This window comes from Mobula birostris, chromosome 17 (assembly GCF_030028105.1).
Source record: "Mobula birostris isolate sMobBir1 chromosome 17, sMobBir1.hap1, whole genome shotgun sequence".
In the NCBI taxonomy this organism is placed as follows: Eukaryota; Metazoa; Chordata; class Chondrichthyes; order Myliobatiformes; family Myliobatidae; genus Mobula; species Mobula birostris.
In genome coordinates this window covers 46985251-47003496 of record NC_092386.1, presented here as the reverse complement: position 1 = coordinate 47003496, position 18246 = coordinate 46985251, and the positions used below count along the sequence as shown (strand labels likewise).

Sequence of the window (18246 nt, the reverse complement as noted above, 5' to 3'; positions counted from 1 at the left end):
TCAGATTCAAGTGCAACCCGTCCTTTTTGTACAGGTCACACCTGCCCCAGAAGAGGTCCCAATGATCCAGAAATCTGAATCCCTGCCCCCTGTTCCAATCCCTCAGCCACGCATTTATCGTCCACCTCATTCTGTTTCTATACCTTTGAGGTCCTGCTTCTCAACTTCTTTCCTAACTCCCTGTAGTCTTTTTCCAGGACTTCCACCCTTTTCCTACCTATGTCGTTGGTACCAATATGTACCATGACCTCTGGCTGTTCTCCTTCCCACTTCAAGATATCGTGGACATGATCAGAAACATCCCGGACCCTGGCACCTGGGAGGCAAACTACCGTCCACGTTTCTTTCCTGCGTCCACAGAATCGCCTGTCTGACCCCCTAACTATAGAGTCCCCTATCACTGCTGCCTTCTTCCTTTCCCTACCCTTCTGAGCCACGGGGCCAGTCTTTGCCAGAGGCGTGACCGCTGTTGCTTCCCCCAGGTAGGCTGTTCCCCCCCAATAGTACTCAAGCAGGAATACTTATTGTTAAGGGGGACAGCCACTGGGGTACTCTCTAGCACCTGCTTCTTGCCCTTCCCTCTCCTGACTGTTACCCACTTCTCTGTCTCCTGTAGTCTCAGGGTGACTATCTGCCTATAGCTCCTCTCTATCACCTCCTGACTCTCTCTGAGCTGATGAGGGTCATCGAGCTGCAGCTCCAGTTCCATAACGTGGTCTCTAAGAAGCCGCAGCTCGACGCACCTGGTGCAGATGTGGCCGTCCGCGAGGCTGGGAGTCTCCGGGACCTCCCACATCTGACACCGAGCACAGTAAACCGGCCTCAGACACATACTTTCTGTCTTTATTTTAAACAGGTAACCTACCTGGCCTCGAACCCTTATGCCTATGCCCTGTTGAGCCAAAGCCTTCCTACTCTGTCTCCCGCGTCTCTTTAGCTCGCTCTGTAAATCTGTCTTAATCTGATGATGAGCTAAATGGCCTAATTCAGCTCCTAATTCTTATGATCTTAATTGAAATGAAAACAGCAACCTATTCAAGCATTTCAAATGCTGAGAGAATCTCTCATTGCTGGAATTGAATGAAAATCATTTCAACCTTTATACAGGTTAATATGAATTCATCATGGTGATAATGTTAACATCAAAAATATTGCCACCAGTGGGTAAGGGAAAGATTGTTCAGTTCCATACTAAGTGTGTTTCATTGAAATAAGGATGGGGCTGGGGGGGAGGCTTAATAAATCCATAAATTGCAAGCAGTTTGCACATTCATTTTGAAGTGTATGTGCAATACACACTCAATCGACATTGTTTATCTATTTGTCCTCTACTCTCCTCTCTTATCAGATTCCTTCACCTCCAACCCTTTATCTTTCCCACCCACCTGGCTTCACCTATCACCTTCTAACTATCTTCCTTCCCCTCCCCTCCACCTTTTTATCCTGGCGTCTTCCTCCTTCCTTTCCAGTCCTGAAGAACGGTCTCTGCCTGAAACATCAGTTGTTTATTCATTTTTATAGATGCCTGACCTGCTGAGTTCCTCTGGCATTTTGCTTTGGATTTCAAGTACCTGCAGACTTTCATGTGTTTATGTTTTATTGCTCTATTTTGTAACTTTCTCTTTCATCAGTATCTGCCTTTCCTGACACTTTCTGCTTACTTCCCCATACATTCTTCACACACTTTATACAAGGTGCCAAGATCCAGACAAAATGCTGTCAGATGTAATGAACAGAAGATTACATTAAAGAATGAGGGAACCAGGTAGTAGACAAAAATCTTCTTCCTCTAGCATAAGCTGGAAGATTTGGTCCTGCGTATTAAGCTGTTGGCATCTTGTACCCACCTTTTAAATTTTTATTTTATTTTGAGATCTATCACGGTAACAAGCTATTCCAGCCTCGCGAGTCCGTGCCACCCAATTACACCCATGTGACCAACGCACTTACTAACCCCTACGCCTTTGGACTGTGGGAGGAAACTGGAGCACCCGGAGGAAACGTGTGTGGTCAGAGGTAGAATGTACAAACTCTACAGACGGCGGTGGAATTGAACCCGGCTCACTAGTGCTGTAACAGCGTTTCGCTGACCGCTAACTACCATGCTGACCAATTTTGTAAATACAGAACAGAATTAGGGTGATTGAGATTCAAATAGACTTTTTGACTTGGGTAAGTAGATTTGCCAAATAGCAGTTAAGGTCATCACAACGGTGTGCAGCTCATTGTTAAAGTAGTAACATTTCTGTTGCTAAATATAAATGCACCCTTGCATCATATTCAGCAGGAAATGCGCCCCTTAGCTATTTAGGTATTGATAAGCATTGTTTAAGGAGTTTTTGTTTCCACATCAGAGTTCCACTCACACAGAGCTTTCAGTGGAAATTTGACTGTGCTGGTCAGTGCCCTCTGAAGTATATTCAGTCCAATGTGAAAATTCATGCCAGATCTTGACTTGTTCACTTGAATTCCCACTGTATACTTCAGCAATTGCTATGGAGCCCATTGTCATCTGCATTTGAATTCTTATCTGTGCATCAGATCGATCTGTTTCCACCAGAACTGAGTTTGTAAAGTTTACACTGCGTGTATATTGCAACACTGAGTTTGAGATCTTAATATTTTGAACGTTAATTATTTTTCTCTTATTTTATCATGATTTCCTAATACCATGCATCAACCCTGGCTATGAGAGGAAGTGGAAAAAAAACACCCTGCTGAAGATTATTTACATTATTGTGGTGACACTGGCTTTATGGGTTTCAAAATGCCTTTCCTGTACCGTTGCAGAAATCTCTCTATAAGCTAACAGGACAGAACATTAGTTAGTATACTGTATGTTTATATCAGACCATATCACAGCCAGTGGCCATAAAGTGGTTGTTTAGTAAGCAGTCTGCAGCAGGTTCCTGACTTCCTAAATGTGGGCGATGTCTCACAATTAGAGAACTAAAAGTTGGTATCACAGAAAGCCTTTGAAAACAGGCACAGGGACTGTGTAATGTGATGAATCTACACTGGATGTTTCAGATGCAGATGATTCATCCAGTTCATAAACGCAAGAGGTTCTGCAAATGCCGGAAATCTGGAGCACAACACACACACACACACAGTGCTGGGTGCTGCCTACCCGTTGTAAAGCTTTTAACGTGAAGCCATCACTAGCCGCACTGATCATCAGCTCATCGGGGACCCACCTTCCTGAGTGACTAGCAACTGCATGACATGAAGACAGCATAGCGCGCCCTGGCTGCAAGAGCAGCTCCAAAACCAAGGCTGTTCCAGAAGATATTGAAGAATAAAAAAAATGTGGGACTGAGCAGTCCAACATAATTCAGGTGCTGAAGAGTAAAGCCTGCATTGGGGTAAAATTTCATAACATTTTAATGAGTTCTCACTGATATCATTAGACTGACTTGGTTTTCTGTCAGATGGATTTATTATCTTCATATTGTTCATGACATTAAATTCTTGCACTTTATTGGCTTCACCAAAATTGTAAAGCTGAAATAGATGACGTTCCTTTTTCATTTACTTCAGTATAAAATGATTAGCAAAGGCAGCACAATTAAAAACTGAAAACCCTGTGTCTAAACACAAAACCCTTCTTTTTTTGGACTCTGCATAACTCCATATTTACAGCATTTGCTAACACCTTTATCACATTCATTAAACTTGAGAACAGTTGACATTTGAGTTCAGTAACTTGTGTTTCTCATTTTATGCTCTACCTAAACAACTCTTCAACCATTTTGGATTTCTGAGTGCAAGATGAGTATGTCTCTCAACAGTTGCTACCAAGTAACTTGCTTTTGATCTTACTGTGTGGTTCCTGTTGCAGTCAGAGCAGAAGTTTCTTAGAAAAGTTACCTCATGTCGCTTCATAAATCATAAACTGATTCTTACACGGGGTGGGGTGAGGCATCATGTTGTCAGATCTCCTATCATACTCGGGGCATCAGTGGGAGCAATCCTGTTCCAAGGGAAAAGATAGCAGGACAAATAATCTGCAAAGCAATGACAATCAATAAAAAGAGAACATACTATTGAAATAAATAAGAACTCCCCCAGGCTACTTCAGAGAATCAGTCCTGTGCTGTGGAGTCCAATTAACTGTTGAACTCGGAATCCACCAGGGTCTGATCACAGCATACCCAGGAGCATCAGGTAAACTTGTAAGGACAGCAATTACTACAGAACCTTCCCTGGTGACATGGATGGTTATCTGTCTCTTAGGCAATGTGCAGTAAATAATAATTCTAGCAGGCTTGAAAGCAAAAGGGCCAGGATGATTTTTTTTAAAGAAACGTGAATTAAATAGCTGAAAGCTGGTTGTCTGATCATCAGTGGCAGAAGAAGGTAAATCAATATTCTACGGCAGTTTAGAAGAATCCTATTGAAATATTTCAGTGCCTGTGGGGACATGACAGGGTAGTTGTTGAGGTGTTACCTCCAGTGGGAAAATCTCGACTGAGGGGAAATTGTTATAAGATTAGGTGGGCAGTCATTTAAAATTGATGTGCATAGAAACTACTTCTTGTAGTGGGTGGTTAACCTTTGGAATTCTCTATCCGAGAGGTTGTAGAGGCTAGGTCATCGTGGGTAGATAAGAGGAAGTTGGTACATGTTAAAAGATCTCTGATTTTGAGAAAGATTTCTGAATTGAGGACAGACGAGGAGGTGAGGACAGAAAAGGAGATGATGCCTGAGGCCATGATCACGTTGGAATGGTGGGGTAGGCTTGAGAAGCTGAGAGGCCTACATTACTTCTCATGTTCCTCAAAATTTTTGAATGCATAGAGTTCTTCTGTCAAATGAAAGTATGAAGGAAACACACAAAGAAACTAAGCATAAAAGTGTACACTTAAACAGTGACTTTATTCTGAAACTGAGATCATCACAATTTATTCCACAGTAGAATTGCAATGTTTCATACTAAAGTTCAATAATAAATTTTGTTTCAAATTACTGTAAGTCAACTAGAAGTACAAGGGTAAATCCATAACACAGCAGTATTTAAAGCATCTGATTAAGATTAATACTTGCATTAGAACATGGCTTCAGGAATGGAATCAATTCTCCTGCAGGTCACTCAAAAGACTATTTGTCATGTATATTTATAGACTATGAATACTCACTGTCTATTTTTACATAGATATATTAGAATGAAATTTGAATTTTACTTTCATTTGCACCAGCAGGCAAACACTCCTCATTTCCTTTCCTTTTTCCAGTCTAGGCATTGCAGTCCATCACTCCCTTAATGATGTGCCAGATGAGAACCAATAATGAGCACAGAGATTCACCCTTTATGGTTGTAGGTCAGTTGGCATATTATTCTGAAATATTTATTTCATTGCTTATTGATATCATTGATCCAGATGCAAAAAACACAAACTGGTTATCAAATATTCTATTTTCAATCCAGCCTACGGCTGATTTATGCATCTTTCTCTAGATTAATTGTACAAATTATAAAACTGTAAAGGATATAACTTGATTACTGTTTCAAACCTCAAGTTAATCTGGGCTAGAATGTACAACTAAATATGGCACACGCAAATAAACCTTATTGACTTCTGCTATTTCGGAGAACTGAATGGCTGACAATAAAATAGAAAGGATAATTCAGCTGTCACCATTTATTCATTGGGAAATTAGTTGCAATAAAATGCCGTACATTTTAAGTATCTCTACCCAGTCAGATAACAGAATGTCCGCTTTTCTTACACTTGGGTTAACCAAATTAGTTGCATTTGAATTCTATTGCCTCGCAAAGGATGGCTTCCTATTGCAATCACGATGCCCAAATTTTAATTAAGTTAAAATAAATACTTACTGCCATTTATCCAGCTCTATCTCATCCTCAGTTTGAGGAACAGTGCCGAACTCAAAACACTACCAACACACACAAAATAATAGGTGAACTCAGCAGGCCAGGCAGCATCAATGGAAAGGAGCACAGTCGACATTCTGGGCTGAGTCCCTTCATCAGGTCTGTCCTGCTGAAGGGTCTCAGCTCGAAACGTCAGCTGTTTACTCTTTTCCATAGATGCTGCCTGGCCTGCTGAGTTCCTCCATTATTTTGTGTGTGTTGGTAGTGTTTTGAGTTCGGCACTCTTCTTCAAACTGAGGATGAGATAGAGCTGGATAAGTGGCAGTAAGTATTTATTTTAACTTAATTTTGTGTGTGTTGCTTGGATTTCCAGCATCTGCAGATTTTCTCTTGTTTGTCAAAACATTTAACAGATTCTTCTTTCCATAGCTTCTACTGAACTGATTGAGCTCTTCCAGTATTTCTTTTTTGTTTCAGATTCCAGCATCTATTTAATTTCTACTTCTTTCTTTCACCATTCTTCTCTGGCTTTTTCAGCCCCTGCCTGAGCTAGCCAATTGTTTATTTGCCTCAGGCTTACTGATTTGCTTCATTTTCATTTACGCTCCTTATACTGCAATTTCTGAGCTGGTGCCTGTGATTTGTCAATTGTAAGCTAACAGAGTAGAGTTTCTTTTGCTTTCCAGTTGTAAAACTAGCACTGTAGATCATCTATTCATTGTGGGATCTGCTCAATTTCCTTTCCAACGAGGAACATCTGCATTCCATCTGGTGGCAGTAAATTCAAAATCTAGCACAACTTCAGAGAGAATTGCAGCTATAGCCTTCTAGCTTGTCTCCCTTTCCTCCCCCACCTTTTTATTCTGGCATCTTCCCCCTTCCTTTCCAGTTCTGATGAAAGGTCTCAGCCCAAGACCTTGACTGTTCATTCACTTTCATAGATGCTGCCTGACTTGCTGAGTTCAGCATTTTGTGTGTATTGCTCTGGATTTCTTGCATCTGTAGAATCTCTTGTACTTCAGAAAGAATACTGCACTTTCAAACATTGCTGTTTCCAGTCTCAGAAGATTCAATTCTCCCACTAGAAGATAGGCTATAGCATGTTGAATCGAAGAATGATAAAGCACAGAAGAGGATCACTTGGTTCTCTATGCCAACTTTCAAGGTATTGAAATTATTCATATTTTCCCTTTTTTCTTCCATGGCTATGCACATTTTACCTATCTTTAATTATACATTATATTCTTTGTGCTGATCCTGCTTCCAGAATCAATATTACTGACATATGTTGTGAATTTTTTTTAACCACAGCAGTACAGTGCAATGCATAAAAATTTTTACAAGTTAAAATAGGGAATATAAACAAAATAAATAAGCAGTGCAAAGATAGCAAATTGGTGAGCTGGTGTTCATGAGCTGCAAAGTCAGAGCAAAATAGTGAGATGGTGTTCACGGGTTCCTGGATTGCAAAAACCTAATGATCCAACATCATCTCAGGCAACATATTTCATATCACAACTTAAATAAAAAGACATGTTCCTTATATATGCTCTTATATATTCTGTATAAGACCATAAAACATAGAAGCAGAATTAGGCCATTCGGCCCATTTGGCTGATCCATTTCCCTCTCAACCCCATTCTCCAGGCTTCTACCCGTAACCTTTCACACCTTGATTAATCAAGAACCTATCAACATCCACCTTAAATACACCCAATGACCTGGCAATAAATTCCACAGATTCACCACCCTCTGACTAAAGAAGTTCCTTATCACCTCCACTCTAAATGGATATCCCTCTGTTCTGAGGTTGTGCCCTCTGGTCCTAGACTCCCCCACTATAGGAAACATCCGCTCCACATCTGCTCTGTCTAGGCTTTTTCCACGTTTGACAAGTTTCAATGAGATTCACCCTCATTCTTCTAAATTCCAGCAAGTGCAGGACCAGAGTCTTCAAACACTCCTCATATGATAAGTCTTTCATACCTGGAATCATTCTCGTGAATCTCTTTTGAACCTTCTCCAATGTCAGCACATGCTTTCTTAGATAAGAGGCCTAAAACTGCTCACAATACTCCAAGTAAGGCCTCACCAGTGCCTTATAAAGCTTCAGCATTACATCCTTGTTTTTATACTCTAGTCCTCTCAAAATGAATGCTAATGTTACATTACTCACATGCCTTCCTCACACCGACTCAACCTGGAAGTTAACCTTTCGAAAATCCTGCATGAATACTCCCAAATCCTTTTACACCTCGGATTTTTGGATGTTCTCCCCATTTAGAAAATAGTCTATACTTTTATTCCTTCCACCAAATGAATGACCATACACTTCCCAACTCTGTATTCCATCTGCCACTTCTTTGCCCATTCTCCTAATTTATCTAAGATCTTCTGCAGCCTCCCTGATTCCTCAACACTACCTGCCCCACAACCTATCATCTGCAAACTTGGCCAAAAAGCCATCAATTCCGCCATGCAAATCATTGACAAGCAACATAAAAAGAAGTGGTCCCAACACTGACCTCTGCGGAAAACTTCTAATCAGAGGCAGCCAATTAGAAATGCTACTTTTATTCTGACTCTTTGCCTCTTGCCAATTAGCCAAACCACTATCATACATGCCAGTATCTTTCCTGTAATACCTTTGGCTCTTGTCTTGTAAAGCAGCCTCATGTGCAGCACGTTGTCAAAGGCCTACTGTAAGTTCAAGTACACAACATCCACTAATTCTCCTTTGGCTGTCCTGCATGTTATTTCCTCAAAGAATTCCAACAGTTTTGTCAGGCAAGATTTTCTCGTAAGGAAATCATGCTGACTTTACCCTAAACTTCATCCTTAATAATCAACTCCAACGTTCTCCCAACCATTGAAGTCAGGCTGACTGGTCTATAATTTCATTTCTTCTGCCTCCCTCCCTTATTGAAGAGTGCAGTGACATTTGCAATTTTCCAGTCCTCCAGAACCATGCCAGAACCTGGAGATTCTTGAAAGATAATTTCTAATGCCTTCATAATCTCTTCAGCCACTTCTTTCAGAACCCCGGCTATAGTCCATCTGATTCAGGTGACTTATTTACCTTTAGACCTTTCAGCTTCCCAAGTACTTTCTCCCTAGTAATAGCAACTGCACTCACTTCTGCCCCGTGATTCTCTTGAATTTCCAGCATACTGCTAATATCTTTCACAGTGAAGATTGATGCAAAATACTATTCAGTTCGTGCACCATTTCCTTGTCACCCATTACTACCTCCCCTGTGTCTTCTTCCAACCTTCAATATCTACTCTCACCTCTCCTTTACTCTTTATATATGTGAAAAAATACTTTTGGTATCCTATTTGATCCTACTTGCTTTCATATTTCATCTTTTCCCTCCTTACGGCTTTTTTTAGTTGCCTTCTGTTGTTATTAAAAGCTTCCCAATCCCCTAACTCCCGATTAATTTTTTAATATAAGACTTCTCTTTTGTATTTATGTTGGCTTCGACTTCCCTTATCAGCCACAGTTGTGTCATCCTACTTTTAGAATACTTCTTCTTTTGGATGTACAGGTATCTATCCTGCACCTTCCGAATTGCTCTCAGAAACTGCAGCCATTACTGCTTTGCCATCATCACTGCTAGTCTCCCCTTCCAATCAATTTTTTGCAGTTCTTATCTTATATCTGTGTAATTCTCTTTACTTCACTGTAATACTGATACATTTGACTTTGGTTCCTCTCTCTCAAAATGCCAAGTGAATTCTAACATATAATAATCACTGACTCTTAAAGGTCCCATTACCTTAAGCTCCCAAATCAAATCTGGTTCATAACACCCAATCCAGAATGGCTAACCCCCTAGTGGGCTCAACCACAGTCAGCTCTAAAAAAAAACCATCTCATAGGCATTCTACGAATTCTCTCTCGGATCCAAAATCAGCACTAACTTCATTTTCCCAATCTACCAGCATATTGAAATCCCCCACGACTATTGTAACGTTGGCCTTTTGACATACATTTTCTACCTCCCATTTGTAGCCCACATCCTGTCTACTGTTTGGAGGCCTATATATAACTCTCATCAGGACCTTTTTAATCTTGCAGTTCCTTAATTCTACCCACAACAACTCTAAATCTTCTGATCCTATATCACCTCATGCAAATGGTTTAAATTCATTTTTTACCATCAGACCCATCCCACCCCCTCTGCCTATCCTTTTGATACAATGTGCATCGTTGGATGCTAAGCTCTCAACTGTGATTTTCTTTCAGTCATGACTCAATGATTCCCACAACATCATATCTACCCTATCATCTGCCTGTCCTTCCTGACAGTCTCACTACACTCACTCTGCTTGTATACTAACTGCCACATCCTCAGTCCTATTAGTATGGTCCCTTCCCATACCAAATTAATTTAAAACCATCCCCAACAGTTCTAGCAAACCTCCCCACAAGAATATCTGCCCCCCTCAGGTTCAGGTCAACCCATCTGTTTTGTACAGGTCATACCTTCCCCAGAAGAGATCCCAATGATCCAGAAATCTGAAATCCTGACCCCTTCAGCCCCCATTCATCTGCCAAATCATCCTATTCTTTACCTCACTAGTGCAAGGCACAACCACGAATCTAGAGATTACCTCCTTGGAGGTCCTGCTTTTCAGCTTTCTACCTAGCTCCCTAAATCCTCTCTTCAGGACCTCCTTCCTTTTCCTACCTATGTCATTGGTGCCAATATGTACCAGAGCTTCTGTCTGCTCACTCTCCCCTTTTAAAATGCCGTGGACTCAGTCCAAGTTGTCCCTGACCCTGGCACCTGGGAGGCAACGTACACTCTATAATGTCCACAGAATCTCCTGTCTGCTCCTCTGACTATGGAATCCCACATCGCTACTGCACTCCTCTTCTCAGCCACAGCGCTATATATGTGTATGGGTGTCTCTTGCTTTGATTTTGCCAGCTATTTTAAATTTGTCCCATCATCACGAGAAACTAATGCACCCAACCTAGACTAATTGATTCCTTTATTTTGAACTCACTTCTATTGAATATCTCATTGATTTAATTTTTGTTTATAGAGAACAATCTTAAGAGGAGAGAAAAGTAATGCACTTGGCCAAGCTGTTTGTTGGAGGATGTTGAGATATAACTGACACACTTTGTGGCACATGACGACAAATCAGTTGCTGATAATCTGCCAGGCAATTTGGAGGGGGCTCTGGTTTTGTGGCCTTTTTTTTTAAAACCCATCCTACTGAATGAGGTTAGGTAGAGCTGAAAAGAAACAATGAGAGACAAATGCATGAACTGATCAGTGCTCATACTTGCCTAACCATGAAGAACAAATGCTGTGTGTTTATGCCTATGGACAGGGAAATACCAATATATAAAGCATCTTTGCTTCATTTTTGATATAATTAAATTGTATTAATAAAAGTGATTCACTGCATCTCTTCTGCCTATTTGAGGCAAGATAATCTGAATGTCTCCTGCACCAAAATATTTATGTGGTTACAATAAAGACATACTACCCTTGGTGTCTTTTCCACTATTCACTGCAAATGTACTTGACTCTCCATTATGGAGAGAAGTACAACTTGTCAGGCTTACACATGCAGGCTCCTCCCATACTCCATAAAGTGAGTGGAGGCACCTGCCACTTATTTCCAACTCATCACCTGCAGCCAATTTAAACCCTGCTCTCATTCACAATCCTTGTTCACTCAGTGAACCAGCTAGCCTGCACCAGTTGCTCCCAGCCTTCCATGACCTGGTTGTCTTGTTGTGTTAAGTATCTGTTCTCTCTCGTTTTGTAGCCTCTCGTAGGTTATTTTGCAGTTTATTATTAAAGTTATTGTTCACCATTGGAATGCCCCCACTGCTCTGAGTTTGGGCCAAGCCTCTTCTACATTTCCTGACACGTCCATGAATAATGCAAAAACATGGATAATCCAATGGATGTACAATTAAACACTCAAAAGCATCCAGGATTTGTCCTGCTGAAGCATCTCGGCCCGAAATGTCGACTGTACTCTTTTCCACAGATGCTGCATAGCCTGCTGAGTTCCTCCAGCGTTTTGTGTGTGTGTTGCTCGGATTTTGTGGTACTGGTTTCTACTTATTAAAGCACTCAGTCATTATTGCTTGCCTGAAAATTGTTTCCCATGTTACTTTACTCCCCAGCTTCTATAGCATCCTGTATTCATTTTAATAATCAAAGTCATCCAAGATTTTGCAGACAAAATTTACACCACAGGACATTTCAAGATGCAGTACTGCTGTGTAAAAAGCTTCAATTATTTTAAACAATTTATTCACATGTTAACGTACTCCTACTGTAGTCAAAGTGTGAATGTCATCTGTTGCTCTATTACTGTACTCTTATTACTGTATTCCAACTGTACTCTTAGTATTTGCTGAAGGTTTTTGGGAGGCAGGCACTTAAGGATGCAGGTGCAGGCTTTTAACCAGACACCCCAGGTTGTTCCAGGTATGTATAAAACCATATGATTAATCTACAAGCTCATAAATCAGCTGCTGGTTAATCAAGACTCTGTATAGGCATTTCAATAAGCTTCATTCAAATTGGGAAAAGCATAGTCCTAAAATTCAATAGGTTCCTCTTCCTGATAAATGATCACATTTCTCAAATTATTTATTGCAAAACCAAAATATATCAGAGTAGGTTTATTATAACTGATTTATTACAATTTATAGAATTTTTTATGTATTGTACTGCTGCCTCAATAACTAATTTCATGACATATAACAATGACTTATTGTATGACTTTATCATTTTTTGTGTTGCACTGTACTGCTGTCGCAGAACAGCAAATTTCATAACGTCTGTGATAATAAAACTGATTCTAATAAATTGTGAGTCTTGTTTTACAGCAATAGTACAGTGCAAGACAAAGAAAATTACCATAAGGGACATAAATAAAAATAGTGCAAAAGAGGAAGAGCGAGGTAGTGTTCATGGACCAGTCAGAAATCTAATAGTGGAGGGGAAGAAGCTGTTCCTAAAACATTGTTGGTTCTTCATGCTCCTGTGCCTCCTCCCAGACAGTAGCAATGAGAAAAGGGTGTGTCGTGGATGGCAAGGGTCCTAATGATGTTCTTTAAGTACTGCCTTTTGAAGAAGTCCTTTATGCGGGGGAGGTTTCTGAGTGATGGAACTGGCTGAGTGGACAGCCCTCTGCAGCCTCATGTGACCCTACCCATTGGAGTCTCCATACCAAGCTGCAATGCAGCTATTTTGAATGCTGTCTGCCATACATTCATATTAATTTTCCAAAGAATTTTTGGTGACGTGATGAATTTCCTCAAACTCCTAATGATGCATAGCTGCTGGTGTGCCTTCTTTGAGTTTGCATTAATGTGTTGGGGCCAGGATAAATCCTGAGGTGTTGACATCTAGGAAACTGAAACTACCCACCCTTTCCACTGCTGGCTCCTCAGTGAGGACATACAATGATGCATGCTCAAGGTCTCCTCTTTTTTAAATGAACCTTCACCTAGCTAGCATGATGGCCAGGGTCATTGATTCATTCTGGATTCATCCATTCACACCATTTTTGCTGTTTATAATCTTGAAAAACAGATGAGTGAATTGATGTTTTTAATGGCAATGTTTTTATCTACCTAGACTGTGAGTCAGTTGTACTTATAATGTCCTGGCACTGTTTTTATTAACTTTGAGATGATATTACAATGAGATCAATAATTTAACATGATAATGGTTTCATCTAAACACAGTTCTGACAAAGAGCTACAGAACTAAAATGGCTCTCCTTCCACAGGTGCTTCCTGAATTGCTGTTTTATCTTTTTGTTAATGACACCTACTGTAGATATTGTTTATTGACTTTCAATACTATAAATCCAAACAACCTCCTCTCCAAGCTCCTACATCTCAAACTCAACACCTCCCTTTGCAACTGGATCCTTGACCAACAGACCACAATCAGTAAAGATAAGCACCAGCACCTCCACCACAATTATCTTCAACACCGATGTCCTCAGTCCCCTACTCTACTCTCCACACACTCAAGATCACATGGCCAGATTCTGCTCTAGATCTGTCTACACACTTGAGATGACATTGTGAGCTGAATCTCAAATAATGATGAGTCAGAATACATGAAGGAGATAGAGAGCCTAATGGCATGGTGTCATGACAACAATCTTTTCCTAGGAGAAAACATCACCAGTAGCCTGCCCTGACCTAAGCATGTTGATGCCACAGCCATGGAAGTTCACCACTGCCTCAACTTCCTCAGGAATTTGACACCATCCCTCTGACCATCACCAACTTTTAACAATGTGCCACAGACATCATCCTATTCTGAGACATCACGGCTTGATAAGGCAACCTCTCCGCACATGACCGCAAGAAACTGCAGAGTTGTGGACACAACTCAGCACATCACGGGGACCAGCCTCGGTCTACAATTCTCGCAGCCTTGGTAAAGTAGCCAGAATAATCAAAAACATCCCCCCCCCCCCAGGTATTCTCTCTTCTTCTCCCCCACCTCAGACTTTCTCTGTTTTTCTGCCCCGCCCCCATGCACTCATCAGGCAGAAGATACAAAACTCTGAAGGTGCTTATCTTCAGGCTCAAGATGCTGACTTGATGTTATAACCATTAAATGGTTCCCAAGTATTGCAACATGGAATTTTGACCTCATTATAACCTTGCACCTTATTGTCTACCTCCAGCACACTTTCTCCAAAACCTCATTCTGCAACTATTTCTGTTTTACCTTGTACTACCTCAATGTGCTGCTGTAATGAATTGATCTGTAGGAATGGTATTCAAGACTACTTCTTTTAACTGCGCTTTGGTACATGTGACAACAAAAAACAAATTTATCAATTTACCATTAGCTTCAAGCAATTTTGAGGAATGCAATCTGTTCTACGATCAAGAACTAAGATTTTAAATGGCTGAGAGATAAATTACTTTAAATGTATCCTATCATTTTTGAACGACTGAGTTCTGGAGCATCCGAATAAATAAATAACCTCTGCAGGCATTGCACTTTTGTGGGAAAATATGTGGCAACATGCAATATAATTCAAAGTAATGAATTAGTTTTACATTAAATTGACAAGACTATTACTTTTCAAATGTAAAACCGTCAACAAAAAGGACAAATAATGCGGCTGCTTACTCTGTAAACTGATCACTATGGGTAATGGCTAAATTATATACAGCTTATTATATGCAATGTAATGAAAAAAATAATAGATCATTTTCACACTTCTCTAAAGTATCGCTTCCCCTAACCAACGTGGACATTCTTGGAGGAGAATCAACTAAAATAAATACCTGTGATTCAGTTTTCCTCAAAATGTGATGTTAGTGAAAAACCTTTTCCCAGTTGTTTGTTGCGCAGTAACACTTAACTATAATGAATGTTGTCATGAACCCTTCCGACCAGCACAGGGCGCTGGAGAGCGTCGGCTCATGGGCATCTTGGGTGTGTTTTCATTGGAATTCGTTAAGTGACTGGTTTAGTTGTTAAGTTTCCCTTGTGTTTTTCGTGCCGCTTGTTTTTGATTGTAGGTTCTTCGTGCATCCTGCTTTGAGTTTGTTGAATTTTGTTTTTTATTTTTGATACGCATAAGGATACCATGCTTTATGCGCTATTTACGTTCGTCATAACTAGCGCTCTTGGCTGAGTCCTGAATTTGGGTTTCAAGTGAACTAACGTTCTGTGTATTCTAGCCCTCGAGTAAGTACGCTCTGAGTCATTTATTATTGCTCCGTTTTGTCCTTCGAATAAGACTTCGTCGTCACTTTCTGCATTCGAGTCGCGAATTTACTCTGGCTTTTATTTTGCCTGAAGATCTCATGACAAATACGAGAATGTCCATAAATTGAACGGAATATTTGGAATGATTTTTACTTGGGTTACATCAAAAGTACCGGATTCATGAGGAAGGATACAGTTACGCAACAAAGGGGTTAAGTCTTTCGATATTGTAATGATCTCAGGTTCTGAGTTTCTTGTACTTCTGCGAGTAATATTTTTCTGATGTGAGTTTTTATTTTTGAGCTATCAGTTTTTGCTGATCTGCAATTTTCTAATTATATTTTACACCCGTATTAATAACTAATATTATAAAACGCTAGTCATTGTACCTTGTTTGCAATAATTATTAAAACACTTCTCAACCTGCCTTCAAGATCAGAAAACGTATTGATGATCAAGTTTTATTTATTAATGGTAGCTATTTATTTGATTCGTGCAGCAAATAGTCACATTGACTTGGCAGAACTTCTGGTAACCTCAATACACTAATTCTCAGTTGCAAGTACACAATGGAATTTTGTGTGTTACTGCTAGAGGTTCTGTTCAGAACCACTGATATTCACTGAATAAGACAATAACTGGATTTGCTATAGATTAGAAATCATTACTCGGATTTGTAACCAGGATAAGATGGGTGGGAATGGAAAACCATAAATAACAGCATATAAATAAAAGTCAGTTCTGTAATTATGTCTTAAAGATTTTCTGTTGTTACTGCAATGTCTGTTGTTAATTTACATTTGCACTTTTTATGGCTCATCTCCCTTTATTTTTAAATGGCCTCTTTTCTCAGTCAAATCCAACTCCTTTATCTTTGATTGTCCCCTCTCTTCAGTATTCAGGTTATCCTGTGAAATCCACATCATTGCTGTTCCCCAACCAACTCTAGCCTAGCAATAATTAATGGATTCCCCCTTCCCCCTTCCCCCTGGGCCTCCTGTCCCATGATCGTCTCATATCCCTTTTGCCAATCACCTGTCCAGCTCTTGCTCCATTCGTCCCTCTCCTGTCTTCTATCATTTGTGATCTCCCCCTCCCCCTCCCACTTTCAAATCTCTTACTAGCTCTTCTTTCAGTTAGTCCTGACGAAGGGTCTCGGCCTGAAACATCGACTGTACCTCTTCCTAGAGATGCTGCCTGGCCTGCTGCATTTACCAGCAACTTTTATGTGTGTTGCAATAATTAATGGAACCACTTTGCACCCAGCCTGTGGAATTCTCTGGCCAATGAAGCAGTGGAGGCTACCTCAGTAAATATAGTTAAGACAAGGTTGGATAGATTTTTGCATAGTAGGGGAATTAAGGGTTATGGGGAAAAGGGAAGTAGATGAAGATGAGTCTATGGCCAGATCAGCCATGATCTTAATGGTGGAGCAGGCTGTTTGCCAAATGGTATCCTCCTACTCCTGTTTCTTGTGTTCACTTTATTTCACAGAATTGTATCTAATTCTAAAGGCCAAAGCTTCCTTGTTCAAGTAGAGAAGGGGCATATCTTTCAGCTCACTCGTGCTTCGAAGTCTTATTATGTGACAACCGTTGTGTTAGTCAAGTGCTTCCTCGTATCTGAGGAATTGTTAATTATAATTTATGTTGACAAAATGGCCAGTCTTTTCATGTGACAATTTAATTTTTAAAAACCTGTTCCATTCTTTACAAGTTACGTTCTGATTTTTAAAAGTTTCAGCCTCTTTTTCACATCTCTTAGCACCCTAGTGGGGCTATTATTTAGGAGACAGAGACCATGGTTTAGTTTATGGAAGGCAAGGGCTCAGATTTATGAATGATCCTTGCTTCTGACCTATATCTTCAGGGATCTATAAATTTCCTGCATGTTACCTTGCCATTCCCCTCCCTCCACCTTGTGTACCCACAAAAAAGACAAGTTTTGTCAGTATGGTCCTTTCAGGTGGCACTTTCTCATAGATTGGTACTAAAAGCCTAAGTATGTAATATTTTAAAAGTACTTACCAAATATCAAATCACTGAATGTAACTTCGCTGTCCTGGTTACAGTGGGATCTGCTAAACTCATAGATATCCTGTTCTTGTAATTCAAAACAATTTAGTTAAATGTAAAGGCAAGACATTCAACGCAACTTGAAGTCTAACTTTTCATAGCGTGATACGAAGGTGTGGGAGCCTCCATTGCATGGCTCTTCATCTTTTACCTCACATTAGCTCCAAGTCAAAGTTACTGAAATGAAAAAGTGCTGCAAAAGTCTTGGGAGTAGATGTAGATCAAGACTTGCTAATATGTACAGTGCTGCACTTGTCAGTGTGGAGTGGAGAGTGGATCTGTAAACCTGGTGGCAGTAAAGGATGTTGGGAATGATGATGGTGAAGTGCTACAGGATGGGTATGGGACAGGTGGCAGAGGAGGGACAGGGTGGCACAGGTACAGACACAACCAGCCTTGAGACAGCAGGCAAGTTAATTTGATTCCAAACAATTGGTTTACTGATCATTACAGAATGTCTCTTTGCTGCTTCCCACTTCCTCCCCTCTCCCTTCCCCCTGGTCCCTCCTTCCTACTCGGTCCACGATAGAGACCCATGTCAGAATCGGGTTTATCATCAGTCAATGTCATGAATTTTTTTATATACACCTTTTGCA

General features: G+C 40.4%; 1 long non-coding RNA gene across 2 annotated transcripts in view; it reads left to right on the top strand.

Moving 5' to 3' along the window:
- The first annotated feature begins 15336 nt into the window (after positions 1–15336).
- LOC140211660 (uncharacterized) overlaps positions 15337–18246 on the top strand; it is a 51005-nt gene continuing 48095 nt past the window's right edge. For both annotated transcript variants that reach the window (XR_011889541.1, XR_011889542.1), the window contains exon 1: positions 15337–15554. This is a non-coding gene — a long non-coding RNA (uncharacterized lncRNA). The remainder of the gene's footprint in view (positions 15555–18246) is intronic.